This window comes from Mesoplodon bidens (genome assembly GCF_964165515.1).
Source record: "Mesoplodon bidens genome assembly, chromosome: Y".
NCBI classification, from domain to species: domain Eukaryota; kingdom Metazoa; phylum Chordata; class Mammalia; order Artiodactyla; family Ziphiidae; genus Mesoplodon; species Mesoplodon bidens.
Genome location: NC_138180.1, coordinates 39,711,412 through 39,730,078, shown reverse-complemented (window position 1 = coordinate 39,730,078; position 18,667 = coordinate 39,711,412).

Below are 18,667 nucleotides of genomic sequence, written 5' to 3'. Positions count from 1 at the left end.
GACAATTTTGATGACAAGCGTCACGGAGCATGGTGGTGACAACGGCATGGAGCATTGTGATGACAAGGGTCAGAGAACATTGTGATGAGAATTTCATGGAGCTTTGTGGTGACATAAGTCACAGAGTCTTGTGATGACGAGGACAAGGACAATTGTGATGACAAATGTCATGAAGCATTGTGATGACTGGAGTCACGGAGAATTTTCATAAAAAAGGTCATGGAGAAGTGTGATGACAAGGGCATGGAGCATTGTGATGACAAGGGTCTGGTGATATGTGATGACAAGGTCATGGAGTTTTGTGAAGAGAGTTGTCAGGGAGCATTGTGATGATATATGTCATGGTCCATTGTGATGACAATGGCATGGAGCAATGTGATGCCAAGGGTCATGGAGGATTGTGATGACAAAGGAAATGGAGCATTGTGATGACAAGGGTCAAGAAGCATTGTGATGACAATGGCATGGACCATTGTGATGAAAAGGCATTGAGCTGTTTCATGACAGAGTTCAAGGAGACTTCTGACAAGTGTCAGGGAGCATTGTGATGACAATTGTATTGAGCATTGTGATGGCATTGGTCATGGAGCATTGTGATGACAAGGACATGGAATATTGTAATGAAAGGCATCATGGAGCGTGGTGATGACCAGGGTCATGGAGCATTGTAATGACAATGGCATGGAGCATTTTGTTGAGAATCCCCTAGAGCATTCTGATGTCTTGTGTCATGAAGCATCGTGATGACATATGTCCTTCCATTGTGATGACAATGACATGGAGCATTGTGATGCCAAGCGTCATGGAGGATTATGATGACAAAGGTAATAGAGCATTGTGGTGACAAGGGATTGGAGCATTGTGCTGACAACGGCATAGAGCTTTTGATTACAGAGTCATGGAGCATTGGTCTGAGAAGTTTCATGGATTATTGTGATGACAGTGCGCATGGCACATTTTGATGACTAGGGCATGGAGCACTGTGATTACAAGGTCATGGAGTATTGTGTAGAGAGGTGTCAGGGAGCATTGTGAGGACATATATCATGGTCCATTGTGATGACAAGGGCTTGGAGCATTGTGATGGCAAGGGCATGGAGCATTGTGATGATAAGGGAATGGAGCATTGTGATGAAAAAGGCTTGGAGCTATTTCATGACAGATTTCAAGGAGCCTTCTGACAAGTGTCAGGGAGCATTTGGATGACAAGTGTTTTGAGCATTGTGATGACACATGTCATAGAGCATTGTGATGACAAGGGCATGGGATATTGTGATGACAGGCATCATGGAGCTTTGTTATGACAAGGGGCATGGAGCATTTTGATGACAAAGGCATGGAGCACTGTGATGAAAAAGGCATGGAGCTATTTCACGACTGACTTTAAGGAGACTTCTGACAATTGTCCGCGAGCATTGTGATGACAAGTGTACTGAGAATTGTGATGACAAATGTCATGGAGCATTGTGATGACAAGGGCATGGAATATTGTGATGACAGGCATGATGGAGTGCTATGATGACCAGGTTTATGGAACATTGTGATCACAAGTGTGTGGAGCATTGTGATGACAGAAGTCATGGATCATTTTGATTTCAAGGAGGATGGACCATTGTGATGACAAGGGTAGAAAGCAATGTGATCCCAAGTTTCATGGAGGATTGTGGTCACAATGGGAATGGAGTATTGTGATGACAAGCGCATGGAGCATCGTGATGACAAGGTCATGTAGCATTTTGCTGATGAAGGCATGGAGCATTGGGATGACAAGTGTAATAGAGCACTGTGATGACAAGCGTCAAGGAGCATTGCGAATACAGTGGTCATGGAGCAATGAGATGACAAGGGAATGGATTATTGTGATGGCAAGGGTCATGGAGCATTTTGATGACAGGCGTCATGGAGCATTGTGATGACAGGTGTCATGGAGCATTGTGATGAGAAGGTCATGGAGCATTGGGCTGAAAATGTTCATGGAGTATTGTGATGACATGGACATGGAGCATTGTTATGACAAGTGAATGGAGATTGTGATGAAAAGTTCCTGGAGCATTGTGATGAGAAGACCTTGGAGCCTTGTGTTGAAAAGTCTCATGGAGCATTCTGATGAAACGGGTCATGGAGAATTGTGATTACAGGGGTCATGGAGCAATTTGAAGAAAACCTTATTGATCACTGTGATGAAAAATACATAGAGCCTTATCATGAACGGGTTCAAGGAGCATACTGACGAAAAGTGTCGGGGAGCATTGTGATGACATGTATATTGAACATTGTGATGAAAAAGTTCATGAAGCATTGTGATGAGAAGAACATGGATAATTGTTATGACGAGTGTCATGGGGCGTTGTGAAGACAAGGGTTATGGAACATTGTGATCACAAGGGTTTGGAACATTTTGATGACAGAGGTCATGGAGCATTCTGATTTCATTGTGATGAAAATAGCATGAAGCATTATGATAATGGGCATGGTGCATTGTGATGACAGGGTTCATGGAGCATTGAGATGAAAAGTGTCATGGAGCATTTTGATGACAGGGGTTATGGAACATTGTGATGTCAGGGGTCATGGAGCATTTTGATGATAAGGTCAAGTAGCATTGCGATGACAGGGGTCAAGGAACATTGTGATGACAGCAGTGAGGGAGTATAGTGATGACTAGTGATGGAACACTCTGATATCAGTGGTGAGAGAGCATTTTGATGAAAAGTGCATGGAGCATTGTGATGACATCGTTTATGGAGCATTGTGATGACAATGTTGTGGTGCATTATGATGAAAAGTGAATGGCATTTTGTGATGACACGGGTCATGGAACATTGTGCTGTCAAGTGCATTGACAATTGTGATGACAAGGGTCACGGAGCATGGTGGTGACAACGGCATGGAGCATTGTGATGACAAGGGTGATGGATCATTTTCATTACAAGGAGCATGGAGCATTGTGATGACAAGGGTAGAAAGCAACGTGACCCCAAGTTTCATGGAGGATTGTGGTCACAATTGGAGTGGAGTACTTTGATGACAAGCGCCTGTAGCATCATGATGACAGGGTCATGTAGCATTTTGCAGATGAAGCCATGGAGCATTTGGATGACAAGTGTCATAGAGCACTGTGATGACAAGCGTCACGGAGCATTGTGATTACAGTGGTCATGGAGCAATGAGATGACAAGGGAATGGATTGTGATGGCAAGGGTCATGGAGCATTTTGATGACAGGCGTCATGGAGCATTGTGATGACAGGGGTTATGGAACATTGTGATGTCGGGGGTCATGGAGCATTTTGATGATAAGGTCATCTAGCATTGCGATGACAGGGATCATGTAATATTGTGATGATAGGGTTGAGGGAGTATAGTGATGACTAGTGTTGGAACACTCTGATATCAGTGGTGAGAGAGCATTTTGATGAAAAGTGCATGGAGCATTGGGATGAAAAAGTTGTGAAGCATTATGATGACAAGCACATGTCATATTGTGATTACATGGGTCATGGAGCATTGTGCTGGCAAGTGAAAAGACAACTATGATGACAAGGGGCATGGAGCATTGTGATGACAAGGGTCAGAGAGCATTGTGATGAGAAGTTCATGGAGCATTGTGGTGACATAAGTCACAGAGTCTTGTGATGACGAGGACATGGACAATTGTGATGACAAATGTCATGAAGCATTGTGATGATTGGAGTCATGGAGAATTTTCATAAATAAGGTCATGGAGCATTGTTATGACAAGGGCTTGGAGCATAGTGACGACAAGGTCCTGGAGCATTGTGATGAGAAGTTGCATGGAGTTTTGTTAAGACAGTTGTCAGGGAGCATTGTGATGATATATGTCATGGTCCATTGTGATGACAATGGCATGGAGCATTGTGATGCCAAGAGTAATGGCGGATTGTGATGACAAAGGTAATGGAACATTGTGATGACAAGGGATTGGAGCATTCTGATGACAGGCGTCATGAAGCATTGTGATGATAATGGCATGGAGTATTGTGATGATTATGGCATGGAGCATTGTGTTGAAAAAGGCATTGAGATATGACATGACAAAATTCAAGGAGACTTCTGACAAGTTTCAGGGAATATTGTGATGACAAGTGTATTGAGCATTGTGATGACAATGGTCATGGAGCATTGTGATGACAAGGACATGGAATATAGTGATGACAGGTATCATGGAGCGTTGTGATGACAAGGGTCATGGAGCATTGTGATGACAATGGAATGGAGCAATTTGTTGAGAATCCCCTGCAGCATTCTGATGTCATGTGTCATGGAGCATTGTGATGACATATGTGCGGTCCCTTGTGATGAGAATGGCATGGAGCATTGTGATGCCAAGTGTCATGGAGGATTATGATGACAAAGGTAATGGAGCATTTTGATGCCAAGGGCTTGGAACATTGTGATGAAAAGGGTCATGGAGCATTTTGATTACATTGAGATGACAATAGCATGAAGCATTATGATGATGGGCATGGTGAATTGCGATGAAGGGTTCATGGATCATTTAGATGAAAAGGGTCCAAGAGCATTTTGATGACAGGGTTTATGGAACATTGTGATGTCAGGGGTCATGGAGCATTTTGATGATAAGGTCATGTAGCATTGCGATGACAGGGGTCAAGGAACATAGTGATGACAGCAGTGAGGGAGTATAGTGATGACTGGTGATGGAACACTCTGATATCAGTGGTGAGAGAGCATTTTGATGAAAAGTGCATGGAGCATTGTGATGACATCGTTTATAGAGCATTGTGATGACAATGTTGTGGAGCATTATGATGACAAGTGCATGGCATTTTTTGATGACACGGGTCATGGAACATTGTGCTGTCAAGTGCATTGACAATTGTGATGACAAGGGTCACGGAGCAAGGTTTTGACAAAATCATGGAGCATTGTGATGACAAGGGTCAGAGATCATTTTGATGAGAATTGCTTGGAGCATTGTGGTGATATAAGTCACAGAGTCTTGTGATGACGAGGACAAGGACAATTGTGATGACAAATGTCATGAAGCATTGTGATGACTGGAGTCACGGAGAATTTTCATGAAAATGGTCATGGAGCATTGTGATGACAAGGACATGGAGCATTGTGATGACAAGGGCCTGGTGAATTGTGATGACAAGGTCATGGAGTTTTGTTAAGACAGTTGTCAGGGAGCATTGTGATGATATATGTCAAGGTCCATTGTGATGACAATGGCATGGAGCAATGTGATGCCAAGGGTCATGGAGGATTGTGATGACAAAGGAAATGGAGCATTGTGGTGACAAGGGCTTGGAGCATTGTGCTGACAACGGCATAGAGCATTGTGATTACAGAGTCATGGAGCATTGGTCTGAAATGTTTCATGGATTATTGTGATGACAGTGCGCATGGCACATTGTGATGACTAGGGCATGGAGCACTGTGATTACAAGGTCATTGAGTATTGTGTAGAGAGGTGTCAGGCAGCATTGTGATGACATATATCATGGTCCATTGTGATGACAAGGGCTTGGAGCATTGTAATGGCAAGGGCATGGAGGATTTTGATGATAAGGGAATGGAGCATTGCAATGAAAAAGGCATGGAGCTATTTCATGACAGACTTCAAGGAGCCTTCTGACAAGTGTCAGGGAGCATTTGGATGACAAGTGTTTTGAGAATTGTGATGACACATGTCATAGAGCATTGTGATGACAAGGGCATGGGATATTGTGATGACAGGCATCATGGTGTGTTGTTATGACAAGGGGCATGGAGCATTGTGATGACAATGGCATGGAGCACTGTGATGAAGAAGGCATGGAGCTATTTCACGACTGACTTCAAGGAGACTTCTGACAATTGTCAGCGAGCATTGTGATGACAAGTGTATTGAGAATTGTGATGACAAATGCCATGGAGCATTGTGATGACAAGGACATGGAATATTGTGATGACAGGCATGATGGAGTGCTATGATGACCAGTTTTATGGAACATTGTGATCACAAGTGTGTGGAGCATTGAGATGACAGAAGTCATGGATCATTTTGATTTCAAGGAGCATGGAGCATTGTGATGACAAGGGTAGAAAGCAATGTGATCCCAAGTTTCATGGAGGATTGTGGTCACAATGGGAATGGAGTATTGTGATGACAAGCGCATGGAGCATCGTGAAGACAAGGTCATGTAGCATTTTGCTGATGAAGGCATGGAGCATTAGGATGACAAGTGTCATAGAGCACTGTGGTGACAAGCGTCATGGAGCATTGTGATTACAGTGGTCATGGAGCAATGAGATGACAAGGGAATGGATTATTGTGATGGCAAGGTTCATGGAGGATTTTGATGACAGGCGTCATGGAGCATTGTGATGACAGGTGTCATGGAGCATTGTGATGAGAAGGACATGGAGCATTGGGCTGAAAATGTTCATGGTGTATTGTGATGACATGGTCATGGATCATTGTTAAGACAAGTGAATGGGGATTGTGTTGAAAAGTTCCTGGATCATTGTGATGAGAAGACCTTGGAGACTTGTGATGATAAGTCTCATGGAGCATTCTGATGAAACGGGTCATGGAGCATTGTGATTACAGGGGTCATGGAGCAATTTGAAGAAAACGGTATTGATCACTGTGATGAAAAATACATAGAGCCTTACCATGAACGGGTTCAAGGAGCATACTGACGAAAAGTGTCGAGGAGCTTTGTGATGACAAGTATATTGAACATTGAGATGAGAAAGTTCATGAAGCATTGTGATCAGAAGAACATGGATAATTATTATGACGAGTGTCATGGGGCGTTGTGAAGACAAGGGTTATGGAACATTGTGATCACAAGGGTTTGGAGCATTTTGATGACAGAGGTCATGGAGCATTCTGATTTCATTGTGATGAAAATAGCATGAAGCATTATGATGATGGGCATGGTGCATTGTGATGACAGGGTTCATGGAGCATTGAGATGAAAAGGGTCATGGAGCATTTTGATGACAGGGGTTATGGAACATTGTGATGTCGGGGGTCATGGAGCATTTTGATGATAAGGTCATGTAGCATTGCGATGACAGGGTTCATGGAACATTGTGATGACAGGGGTCAGGGAGTATAGTGATGAGTAGTGATGGAACACTCTGATATCAGTGGTGAGAGAGCATTTTGATGAAAAGTGCATGGAGCATTAGGGTGACAAGGTTGTGATGCATTATGATGACAAGCACATGGCTTATTGTGATTACATGGGTCATGGAGCATTGTGCTGACAAGTGCAAAGACAACTATGATGACAAGGGTCATGGAGCATTGTGATGACAAGGGTCAGAGAGCATTGTGATGAGAAGTTCTTGGAGCATTGTTGTGACATAAGTCACAGGGTCTTGTGATGACGAGGAAATGGACAATTGTGATGACAAATGTCATGAAGCATTGTGATGACTGGAGTCACGGAGAATTTTCATAAATAAGGTCATGGAGCATTGTTATGACAAGGGCATGGAGCATTGTGATGACAAGGTCCTGGAGCATTGTGGTGAGAATTTGCATGGAGTTTTGTTAAGACAGTTGTCAGGGATCATTGTGATGATATATGTCATGGTCCATTGTGATGACAATGGCATGGAGCATTGTGATGCCAAGAGTAATGGAGGATCGTGATGACAAAGGTAATGGAACATTGTGATGACAAGTGATTGGAGCATTCTGATGAAAAGCGTCATGAAGCATTGTGATGACAATGGCATGGAGCATTGTGATGATAAGGGCATGGAGCATTGTTTTGAAAAAGGCTTTGAGATATGTCATGACAGTGTTCAAGGAGACTTCTGACAAGTTTCAGGGATCATTGTGATGACATGTGTATTGAGCATTGTGATGACAATGGTCATGGAGCATTGTGATGACAAGGACATGGAATATTCTGATGACAGGCATCATGGAGCGTTGTGATGACAAGGGTCATGGAGCATTGTGATGACAATGGAATGGAGCAATTTGTTGAGAATCCCCTTCAGCATTCTGATGTCATGTGTCATGGAGCATTGTGATGACATATGTCTGGTCCCTTGTGATGACAAGGGCATGGAGCATTGTGATGCCAAGTGTCATGGAGGATTATGATGACAAAGGTAATGGAGCATTGTGATGCCATGGGCTTGGAGCACTGTGATGACAAGGGTCATGGAGCATTTTGATTTCATTGTGATGACAATAGCATGAAGCATTATGATGATGGGCATGGTGCATTTAGATGACAGGGTTCATGGAGCATTGAGATGAAAAGGTTCCAAGAGCATTTTGATGACAGGGGTTATGGAACATTGTGATGTCAGGAGTCATGGAGCATTTTGATGATAAGGTCATGTAGCATTGCGATGACAGGTGTCAAGGAACATTGTGATGACATCAGCGAGGGAGTATAGTGATGACTATTGATGGAACACTCTGAATTCAGTGGTGAGAGAGCATTTTGATGAAACGTGCATGGAACATTTTGATGACATCGTTTATGGAGCATTTTGATGACAATGTTGTGGAGCATTATGATGACAAGCGCATGGCATTTTGTGATGACACGGGTCATGGAACATTGTGCTGTCAAGTGCATTGACAATTGTGATGACAAGGGTCACGGAGCATGGTGGTGACAACGGAATGGAGCATTGTGATGACAAGGGTCATGGATCATTTTGATTTCAAGGAGCATGGAGTATTGTGATGACAAGTTTAGAAAGCAATGTGACCCCATGTTTCATGGAGGATTGTGGTCACAGTGGGAGTGGAGTACTGTGATGACAAGCACATGGAGCATCATGATGACAAGGTCATGTAGCATTTTGTAGATGAAGGCATGGAGCATTGGGATGACAATTGTCATAGAGCACTGTGATGACAAGCGTCATGGAGCATTGTGATTACAGTGGTCATGGAGCAATGAGATGACAAGGGAATGGATTATTGTGATGGCAAGTGTCATGGAGCATTTTGATGACAGGCGTCATGGAGCATTGTGATGACAGTTGTCATGGAGCATTGTTATGACAAGTGAATGGAGATTGTGATGAAAAGTTCCTGGAGCACTGTGATGAGAAGACCTTGGAGCCTTGTGATGACAAGTCTCATGGAGCATTCTGATGAAACGGGTCATGGAGCATTGTGATTACAGTGGTCATGGAGCAATTTGAAGAAAACGGTATTGATCACTGTGATGAAAAATACATAGAGCCTTATCATGAACGGGTTCAAGGAGCATACTGACGAAAAGTGTCGGGGAGCATTGTGATGACATGTATATTGAACATTGTGATGAAAAAGTTCATGAAGCATTGTGATGAGAAGAACATGGATAATTGTTATGACGAGTGTCATGGGGCGTTGTGAAGACAAGGGTTATGGAACATTGTGATCACAAGGGTTTGGAGCATTTTGATGACAGAGGTCATGGAGCATTCTGATTTCATTGTGATGAAAATAGCATGAAGCATTATGATGATGGGCATGGTGCATTGTGATGACAGGGTTCATGGAGCATTGAGATGAAAAGGGTCACGGAGCATTTTGATGACAGTGGTTATGGAACATTGTGATGTCGGGGGTCATGGAGCATTTTGATGATAAGGTTATGTAGCATTGCGATGACAGGGTTCATGGAACATTTTGATGACAGGGGTGAGGGAGTAGAGTGATGACTAGTGATGGAACACTCTGATATCAGTGGTGAGAAAGCATTTTGATGAAAAGTGCATGGAGCATTGGGATGACAAGGTTGTGAAGCATTATGGTGACAAGCACATGGCATATTGTGATTACATGGGTCATGGAGCATTGTGCTGACAAGTGCAAAGACAACTATGTTGACAAGGGTCCTGGAGCATTGTGATGACAATGGTCAGAGAGCATTGTGATGAGAAGTTCATGGAGCATTGTGGTGACATAAGTCACAGAGTCTTGTGATGACAAGGACATGGACAATTGTGATGACAAATGTCATGAAGCATTGTGATGACTGGAGTCACGGAGAATTTTCATAAATAAGGTCATGGAGCATTGTGATGACAAGGGCATGGAGCATTGTGATGATAAGGTCCTGGAGCATTGTGATGAGAAGTTCATGGAGTTTTGTTAAGACAGTTGTCAGGGAGCATTTTTATGATATATGTCATGGTCCATTGTGATGACAATGGCATGGAGCATTGTGATGCCAAAGTAATGGAGCATAGTGATGACAAAGGTAATGGAAATTGTGATGACAAGGGATTGGAGCATTCTGATGACAAGCGTCATGAAGCATTGTGATGACAATGGCATGGAGCATTGTGATGATAAGGGCATGGAGCATTGTGTTGAAAAATGCATTGAGATATGTCATGACAGAGTTCAAGGAGACTTCTGACAAGTTTCAGGGATCATTGTGATGACATGTGTATTGAGCATTGTGATGACAATGGTCATGGAGCATTGTGATGACTAGGACATGGAATATTGTGATGACAGGCATCATGGAGCGTTGTGATGACAAGGGTCATGGAGCATTGTGATGACAATGGAATGGAGCAATTTGTTGAGAATCCCCTGAAGCATTCTGATGTCATGTGTCATGGAGCATTGTGATGACATATGTCCGGTCCCTTGTGGTGACAATGGCATGGAGCATTGTGATGCCAAGTGTCATGGAGGATTATGATGACAAAGGTAATGGAGCATTGTGATGCCAAGGGCTTGGAGCATTGTGATGACAAGGGTCATGGATCATTTTGATTTCATTGTGATGACAATAGCATGAAGCATTATGTTGATGGGCATGGTGCATTGTGATGACAGGTTTCATGGAGCATTGAGATGAATAGGGACAAAGAGCAGTTTGATGACAGGGGTTATGGAACATTGTGATGTCAGGGGTCATGGGGCATTTTGATGATAAGGTCATGTAGCATTGCGATGACAGGGGTCACGGAACATTGTGATGACAGCAGTGAAGGAGTATAGTGATGACTAGTGATGGAACACTCTGATATCAGTGGTGAGAGAGCATTTTGATGAAAAGGGCATGGAGCATTGTGATGACATCATTTATGGAGCATTGTGATGACAATGTTGGGGAGCATTATGATGAAAGTTCATGGCATTTTGTGGTGACACGGGTCATGGAACATTGTGCTGTCTAGTGCATTGACAATTGTGATGCCAAGGGTCACGGAGCATGGTGGTGACAACGGCATGGAGCATTGTGATGACAAGGGTCAGAGAACATTGTGATGAGAATTTCATGGAGCATTGTGGTGACATAAGTCACAGAGTCTTGTGATGACGAGGAAAAAGACAATTGTGATGACAAATGTCATGAAGCATTGTGATGACTGGAGTCACGGAGAATTTTCATTAAATAGGTCATGGAGCATTGTGATGACAAGGGCATGGAGCATTGTGATGACAAGGGCCTGGTGAATTGTGATGACAAGGTCATGGAGTTTTGTGAAGACAGTTGTCAGGGAGCATTGTGATGATATATGTCATGGTCCTTTGTGATGACAATGGCATGGAGCAATGTGATGCCAAGGGTCATGGAGGATTGTGATGACAAAGGAAATGGAGCATTGTGATGACAAGGGATTGGAGCATTCTGATGACAAGGGTCAAGAAGCATTGTGATGACAATGGCATGGACCATTTTGATGAAAAGGCATTGTGCTGTTTCATGACAGAGTTCAAGGAGACTTCTGACAAGTGTCAGGGAGCATTGTGATGACAAGTGTATTGAGCATTGTGATGGCATTGGTCATGGAGCATTGTGATGACAAGGACATGGAATATTGTAATGAAAGGCATCATGGAGCGTGGTGATGACCAGGGTCATGGAGCATTGTAATGACAATGGCATGGAGCATTTTGTTGAGAATCCCCTGGAGCATTCTGATGTCATATGTCATGAAGCATTGTGATGACATATGTCCGACCATTGTGATGACAATTGCATGGAGCATTGTGATGCCAAGCGTCATGGAGGATTATGATGACAAAGGAAATGGAGCATTGTGGTGACAAGGGCTTGGAGCATTGTGCTGACAACGGCATAGAGCATTGTGATTACAGAGTCATGGAGCATTGGTCTGACAAGTTTCATGGATTATTGTGAGGACAGTGCGCATGGCACATTGTGATGACTAGGGCATGGAGCACTGTGATTACAAGGTCATGGAGTATTGTGTAGAGAGATGTCAGGGAGCATTGTGAGGACATATATCATGGTCCATTTTGATTACAAGTGCTTGGAGAATTATAATGGCAAGGGCATGGAGCATTTTGATGATAAGTGTATGGAGCATTGTGATGAAAAAGACATGGAGCTATTTCATGACAGATTTCAAGGAGCCTTCTGACAAGTGTCAGGGAGCATTTGGATGACAAGTGTTTTGAGAATTGTGATGACACATGTCATAGAGCATTGTGATGACAAGGGCATGGGATATTGTGATGACAGGCATCATGGTGCGTTGTTATGACAAGGGGCATGGAGCATTGTGATGACAATGGCATGGAGCACTGTGATGAAGAAGGCATGGAGCTATTTCACGACTGACTTCAAGGAGACTTCTGACAATTGTCAGCGAGCATTGTGATGACAAGTGTATTGAGAATTGTGATGACAAATGCCATGGAGCATTGTGATGACAAGGACATGGAATATTGTGATGACAGGCATGATGGAGTGCTATGATGACCAGTTTTATGGAACATTGTGATCACAAGTGTGTGGAGCATTGAGATGACAGAAGTCATGGATCATTTTGATTTCAAGGAGCATGGAGCATTGTGATGACAAGGGTAGAAAGCAATGTGATCCCAAGTTTCATGGAGGATTGTGGTCACAATGGGAATGGAGTATTGTGATGACAAGCGCATGGAGCATCGTGAAGACAAGGTCATGTAGCATTTTGCTGATGAAGGCATGGAGCATTAGGATGACAAGTGTCATAGAGCACTGTGGTGACAAGCGTCATGGAGCATTGTGATTACAGTGGTCATGGAGCAATGAGATGACAAGGGAATGGATTATTGTGATGGCAAGGTTCATGGAGGATTTTGATGACAGGCGTCATGGAGCATTGTGATGACAGGTGTCATGGAGCATTGTGATGAGAAGGACATGGAGCATTGGGCTGAAAATGTTCATGGTGTATTGTGATGACATGGTCATGGATCATTGTTAAGACAAGTGAATGGGGATTGTGTTGAAAAGTTCCTGGATCATTGTGATGAGAAGACCTTGGAGACTTGTGATGATAAGTCTCATGGAGCATTCTGATGAAACGGGTCATGGAGCATTGTGATTACAGGGGTCATGGAGCAATTTGAAGAAAACGGTATTGATCACTGTGATGAAAAATACATAGAGCCTTACCATGAACGGGTTCAAGGAGCATACTGACGAAAAGTGTCGAGGAGCTTTGTGATGACAAGTATATTGAACATTGTGATGAGAAAGTTCATGAAGCATTGTGATCAGAAGAACATGGATAATTATTATGACGAGTGTCATGGGGCGTTGTGAAGACAAGGGTTATGGAACATTGTGATCACAAGGGTTTGGAGCATTTTGATGACAGAGGTCATGGAGCATTCTGATTTCATTGTGATGAAAATAGCATGAAGCATTATGATGATGGGCATGGTGCATTGTGATGACAGGGTTCATGGAGCATTGAGATGAAAAGGGTCATGGAGCATTTTGATGACAGGGGTTATGGAACATTGTGATGTCGGGGGTCATGGAGCATTTTGATGATAAGGTCATGTAGCATTGCGATGACAGGGTTCATGGAACATTGTGATGACAGTGGTCAGGGAGTATAGTGATGAGTAGTGATGGAACACTCTGATATCAGTGGTGAGAGAGCATTTTGATGAAAAGTGCATGGAGCATTAGGGTGACAAGGTTGTGATGCATTATGATGACAAGCACATGGCTTATTGTGATTACATGTGTCATGGAGCATTGTGCTGACAAGTGCAAAGACAACTATGATGACAAGGGTCATGGAGCATTGTGATGACAAGGGTCAGAGAGCATTGTGATGAGAAGTTCTTGGAGCATTGTTGTGACATAAGTCACAGGGTCTTGTGATGACGAGGAAATGGACAATTGTGATGACAAATGTCATGAAGCATTGTGATGACTGGAGTCACGGAGAATTTTCATAAATAAGGTCATGGAGCATTGTTATGACAAGGGCATGGAGCATTGTGATGACAAGGTCCTGGAGCATTGTGGTGAGAATTTGCATGGAGTTTTGTTAAGACAGTTGTCAGGGATCATTGTGATGATATATGTCATGGTCCATTGTGATGACAATGGCATGGAGCATTGTGATGCCAAGAGTAATGGAGGATCGTGATGACAAAGGTAATGGAACATTGTGATGACAAGTGATTGGAGCATTCTGATGAAAAGCGTCATGAAGCATTGTGATGACAATGGCATGGAGCATTGTGATGATAAGGGCATGGAGCATTGTTTTGAAAAAGGCTTTGAGATATGTCATGACAGTGTTCAAGGAGACTTCTGACAAGTTTCAGGGATCATTGTGATGACATGTGTATTGAGCATTGTGATGACAATGGTCATGGAGCATTGTGATGACAAGGACATGGAATATTCTGATGACAGGCATCATGGAGCGTTGTGATGACAAGGGTCATGGAGCATTGTGATGACAATGGAATGGAGCAATTTGTTGAGAATCCCCTTCAGCATTCTGATGTCATGTGTCATGGAGCATTGTGATGACATATGTCTGGTCCCTTGTGATGACAAGGGCATGGAGCATTGTGATGCCAAGTGTCATGGAGGATTATGATGACAAAGGTAATGGAGCATTGTGATGCCATGGGCTTGGAGCACTGTGATGACAAGGGTCATGGAGCATTTTGATTTCATTGTGATGACAATAGCATGAAGCATTATGATGATGGGCATGGTGCATTTAGATGACAGGGTTCATGGAGCATTGAGATGAAAAGGTTCCAAGAGCATTTTGATGACAGGGGTTATGGAACATTGTGATGTCAGGAGTCATGGAGCATTTTGATGATAAGGTCATGTAGCATTGCGATGACAGGTGTCAAGGAACATTGTGATGACATCAGTGAGGGAGTATAGTGATGACTATTGATGGAACACTCTGAATTCAGTGGTGAGAGAGCATTTTGATGAAACGTGCATGGAACATTTTGATGATATCGTTTATGGAGCATTTTGATGACAATGTTGTGGAGCATTATGATGACAAGCGCATGGCATTTTGTGATGACACGGGTCATGGAACATTGTGCTGTCAAGTGCATTGACAATTGTGATGACAAGGGTCACGGAGCATGGTGGTGACAACGGAATGGAGCATTGTGATGACAAGGGTCATGGATCATTTTGATTTCAAGGAGCATGGAGTATTGTGATGACAAGTTTAGAAAGCAATGTGACCCCATGTTTCATGGAGGATTGTGGTCACAGTGGGAGTGGAGTACTGTGATGACAAGCACATGGAGCATCATGATGACAAGGTCATGTAGCATTTTGTAGATGAAGGCATGGAGCATTGGGATGACAAGTGTCATAGAGCACTGTGATGACAAGCGTCATGGAGCATTGTGATTACAGTGGTCATGGAGCAATGAGATGACAAGGGAATGGATTATTGTGATGGCAAGTGTCATGGAGCATTTTGATGACAGGCGTCATGGAGCATTGTGATGACAGGTGTCATGGAGCATTGTTATGACAAGTGAATGGAGATTGTGATGAAAAGTTCCTGGAGCACTGTGATGAGAAGACCTTGGAGCCTTGTGATGACAAGTCTCATGGAGCATTCTGATGAAACGGGTCATGGAGCATTGTGATTACAGGGGTCATGGAGCAATTTGTAGAAAACGGTATTGATCACTGTGATGAAAAATACATAGAGCCTTATCATGAACGGGTTCAAGGAGCATACTGACGAAAAGTGTCGGGGAGCATTGTGATGACAAGTATATTGAACATTGTGATGACAAAGTTCATGAAGCATTGTGATGAGAAGAACATGGATAATTGTTATGACGAGTGTCATGGGGCGTTGTGAAGACAAGGGATATGGAACATTGTGATCACAAGGGTTTGGATCATTTTGATGACAGAGGTCATGGAGCATTCTGATTTCATTGTGATGAAAATAGCATGAAGCATTATGATGATGGGCATGGTGCATTGTGATGACAGGGTTCATGGAGCATTGAGATGAAAAGGGTCACGGAGCATTTTGATGACAGGGGTTATGGAACATTGTGATGTCGGGGGTCATGGAGCATTTTGATGATAAGGTCATGTAGCATTGCGATGACAGGGTTCATGGAACATTTTGATGACAGGGGTGAGGGAGTAGAGTGATGACTAGTGATGGAACACTCTGATATCAGTGGTGAGAAAGCATTTTGATGAAAAGTGCATGGAGCATTGGGATGACAAGGTTGTGAAGCATTATGGTGACAAGCACATGGCATATTGTGATTACATGGGTCATGGAGCATTGTGCTGACAAGTGCTAAGACAACTATGTTGACAAGGGTCCTGGAGCATTGTGATGACAATGGTCAGAGAGCATTGTGATGAGAAGTTCATGGAGCATTGTGGTGACATAAGTCACAGAGTCTTGTGATGACAAGGACATGGACAATTGTGATGACAAATGTCATGAAGCATTGTGATGACTGGAGTCACGGAGAATTTTCATAAATAAGGTCATGGAGCATTGTGATGACAAGGGCATGGAGCATTGTGATGATAAGGTCCTGGAGCATTGTGATGAGAAGTTCATGGAGTTTTGTTAAGACAGTTGTCAGGGAGCATTTTTATGATATATGTCATGGTCCATTGTGATGACAATGGCATGGAGCATTGTGATGCCAAAGTAATGGAGCATAGTGATGACAAAGGTAATGGAAATTGTGATGACAAGGGATTGGAGCATTCTGATGACAAGCGTCATGAAGCATTGTGATGACAAGGGTCATGGAGCATTGTGATGACAATGGAATGGAGCAATTTGTGGAGAATTCCCTGCAGCATTCTGATGTCATGTGTCTTGGAGCATTGTGATGACATATGTCCGGTCCCTTGTGATGCGAATGGCATGGAGCATTGTGATGCCAAGTGTCATGGAGGATTATGATGACAAAGGTAAAGGAGAATTGTGTTGCCAATGGCTTGGAACATTGTGATGAGAAGGGTCATGGACCATTTTGATTTCATTGTGATGACAATAGCATGAAGCATTATGATGATGGGCATGGTGCATTGTGATGACAGGGTTCATGGAGCATTGAGATGAAAAGGTTCCAAGAGCATTTTGATGACAGGGGTTATGGAACATTGTGACGTCCGGGGTCATGAAGCATTTGATTATAAGGTCATGTAGCATTGCGATGACAGGGGTCAAGGAACATTGTGATGACAGCAGTGAGGTTGTATAGTGATGACTAGTGATGGAACACTCTGACATCAGTGGTGAGAGATCATTTTGATGAAAAGAGCATGGAGCATTGTGATGACATCGTTTATGGAGCATTGTGATGACAATGTTGTGGAGCATTATCATGACAAGCACATGGGATTTTGTGATGACACGGGTCAAGGAACATTGTGCTGTCAAGTGCATTGACAATTGTGATGACAAGGGTCATGGAGCACGGTGGTGACAACGGCATGGAGCATTTTGATGACAAGTGTCAGAGAGCATTGTGATGAGAATTTCATGGAGCATGGTGGTGACATAAGTCCCAGAGTCTTTTGATGACGAGGTCAAGGACAACTGTGATGGCAAAGGTCATGAAGCATTGTGATGACTGGAGTCACTGAGAATTTTCATAAAAAAGGTCATGGAGCATTGTGATGACAATGGCATGGAGCACTGGGATGACAAGGGCCTGGTGAATTGTCATGACAAGGTCATGAAGCTTTGTTAAGAGAGTTGTCAGGGAGCATTGTGATGATATATGTCATGGTCCATTGTGATGACAATGGCATGGAGCAATGTGATGCCAAGGGTCATGGAGGATTGTGATGACAAAGGAAATGGAGCATTGTGATGACAAGGGTCAAGAAGCATTGTGATGACAATGGCGTGGACCATTGTGATGAAAAGGCATTGAGCTGTTTCATGACAGAGTTCAAGGAGACTTCTGACAAGTGTCAGGGAGCATTGTGATGACAAGGGTATTGAGCATTGTGATGACAATGGTCATGGAGCATTGTGATGACAAGGACATGGAATATTGTGATGACAGGCATCATGGAGCGTTGTGATTACAAGTGTCATGGAGCATTGTGATGACAATGGAATGGAGCAATTTGTTGAGAATCCCCTGCAGCATTCTGATGTCATGTGTCATGGAGCATTGTGATGACATATGTGCGGTCCCTTGTGATGACAATGGCATGGAGCATTGTGATGCCAAGTGTCATGGAGGATTATGATGACAAAGTTAATGGAGCATTGTGATGCCAAGTGCTTGGAATATTGTGATGACAAGGGTCATGGAGCATTTTGATTTCATTGAGATGACAATAGCATGAAGCATTATGATGATGGTCATGGTGCATTGCGATGACAGGGTTCATGGAGCATTGAGATGAAAAGTGTCCAAGAGCATTTTG